Genomic DNA, 2,791 nt, shown 5'->3' on the forward strand with positions numbered 1-2,791 from the left:
GCTGGTCATGCACGGAAAGTCCTGGTGGGCAAGGGGACACTCAAAGGTGCGAGGTTAGGGGGTGGTGTCCTGGTTTCAGTTAGCACAGAATTAATTTTCTTCCTAGTAGCTGGTGGAATGCTGTGTTTTGGCTTAGGATGAGAAGAGTGCTGATAACACCCCGATGCTTTAATTGTTGCAGAGCAGTGCTTATACCAAGCCAAGGACATCTCAGCCTTTTGCTCTGTCCTGCCAACGGGCAGGCTGGGGGTGCAGTAAGAGCTGGGAGGGGACAGACCCAGGACAGGTGACCCAAACTAGCCAAAGGGGTATTCCATACCATCTGACGTCATGCTAAACAATAGATAGGGGTGGCTAGCTGGGGGGAGGGGGCCGGACTGCTCGGGGTTAGGCTGGGCATCGGTCAGCGGGTGGTGAGCAATTGCATTGTGCATCACTTGTTTGTACATACTATTACTTTCGTATTATCACCATTGTATCATTATTATTATTATTGTTATTATTATTTTGTTATTATTATTTTCCTGTCTTATTAAACTGTCTTTATCTCAACTCACGGGCTTCACTCCCCATTTCTCTCCCCCGTCCCAGAGAGGGAGGGGGGAGGGTGAGCGAACGGCTGCGTGGTGTTTAGCTGCCGGCCGGGTTAAACCACGACAGGTGGGCAGAGAGAAGGGGCTTTTGTTGTGTCCACCTGACAATGATAGCAGGGGGCTATCATTTCATGCCAAAGTAAATGAAGCTTGCCTTCCAGACTTCTTACTCTCATCACTGGCCGCCCTCTAGCAGTGGCCGTGATGGCTAGACCGACGGCCGTGACGGCGGGGTAGACCTGATGGCTCCACGAGGCGGGAGGGGGCGGGGGGGGGGGGGGGGAGAGCGGGGAGGAGGAGGGAGAAGTAGACCTGGTGGCTCCACGAGGAGGGAGGGGGCGGGGGGAGACAGCGGGGAGGAGGAGGGAGAAGTAGACCTGGTGGCTCCACGAGGAGGGAGGGGGCGGGGGGAGCGGGGAGGAGGAGGGAGAAGTAGACCTGGTGGCTCCACGAGGAGGGAGGGGGCGGGGGGAGACAGCGGGGAGGAGGAGGGAGAAGTAGACCTGGTGGCTCCACGAGGAGGGAGGGGGCGGGGGGAGACAGCGGGGAGGAGGAGGGAGAAGTAGACCTGGTGGCTCCACGAGGAGGGAGGGGGAAGGGGGGGGGGTGGGGGGGGGGGAGACAGCGGGGAGGAGGAGGGAGAAGTAGACCTGGTGGCTCCACGAGGAGGGAGGGGGCGGGGGGAGAGAGCGGACCCCGGCTGCTTCGGGCCGCCGCTCGCTCTGACGTCAGAGGTTCTTCCTCGGCCGCGAGAGGCTCGCCACCTGTGCCACTCAGTGCGGCTGACTGCCTGGCCGCTTTGCTTTAGCTGCTTTGGAAAATAAATGCTGTTATCTTTATGTTTGTTATTAGTTTGTTCCGTTGCCTGTTTTCTGCTGTAGCTTTAGGAATCCTGTCATTCCTTACCGTCTTTCAAAACCTCCCCCCCCCCTCCACTCCTCAGCTCCCCCTCCTCCTCCCCCCCCTCCCCCCCCCGCCTCCTCAGGCAAATGGCAGTTGAGCTCAGGTGGCGGCTCCCCAGTCAGCAGGGGTACTGGAATAGACTTGGCTGGGTGGCCGACCCCCACACCCCCACCTGCCAGCTGCGAAGGGACGGTTGGCGGGCTGTGGGGAGGCCGAATGAGGTGACCCAGCGTTCCCGAGTGTGTAAACACATCAACAGAGCAAAAAAGCAAAGCAGAGTAGGAACAGCAAAGCAGAGCAAAGAAAAGGATTCGGTGCCGGGAATACAAACCAAAACCCCCCAAAAATAGGCAGTTCTAAGGAAAGCATGTCGAAGCAGGTGCAGGAAAAGCAAAGCGGGGAAGAGCAACGAAAAGTAAAGCAAGGAAAAGTAAAGCAAAGCAAAACGAACCAAAATCATTGGGAATCGTGTAATGTCACTTATCGTCCTAAAAAACCTCACCCAACCCCATCCCCAGACGAACAGCAGCAGCGGGACCCACCTGGCGGCTCGCCGAACAGCGGGGGATGAGGAATAGACCGTGCTGGGTGGGTGGCCAGGCTTCCTGTCCCCACCCTCCAGCTCCCAGGGGACAGTCGTCGGGCTGCGGGGAGGCCACGGTGTGCGCCTGAGGGTTTATGCCTTCATCAATACACCGATCGACTCATCGCCCAAATCGGTGCGACGGTCTGCAAAAGAAGCCTACCTAGCACGGCAAAGCAGAGCTGAGCAATGCAACGGAAAGCGGAGCGAGACAAAGCATAGCCCTGCCAGGGAAAAGAAAAAGGCAAAAGGAAAAGCAAAGCCAAGAAGGGCCGGGAAAAGCAAAACGAAGCAGGGCAAGAAAAACCAAAGCAGAAGAGGTCCAGGAAAAGAAAAGTGGTGTCACGAATACAAACTAAAGCAAAACAAAGCGAGGTAGGGCCAGCAAAAGCAAAACAAAGAAGGGTGAGGAAAAAAAAAAAAAAAAAAAACTAAGCTAAGGATTTCCTGGGGGGTGGGGGAAAGAAAAGCGGTGTCCTGAATACAACGTAAAGCAAAACAAAGCAAGGCAGGGCCAGCAAAAGCAAAACAAAGAAAGGCGAGAAAAACCAAAGCAAAAGAGGTCCAGGAAAAGAAAAGCGGTGTCTTGAATACAACGTAAAGCAAAACAAAGCAAGGCAGGGCCAGCAAAAGCAAAACAAAGAAGGGCGAGAGAAACCAAAGCAAAGGAGGTCCAGGGAAAGAAAAACGGTGTCACGAATACAAAGTCAAG

Source organism: Anas platyrhynchos, chromosome 17 (assembly GCF_047663525.1).
Source record: "Anas platyrhynchos isolate ZD024472 breed Pekin duck chromosome 17, IASCAAS_PekinDuck_T2T, whole genome shotgun sequence".
In the NCBI taxonomy this organism is placed as follows: Eukaryota; Metazoa; Chordata; class Aves; order Anseriformes; family Anatidae; genus Anas; species Anas platyrhynchos.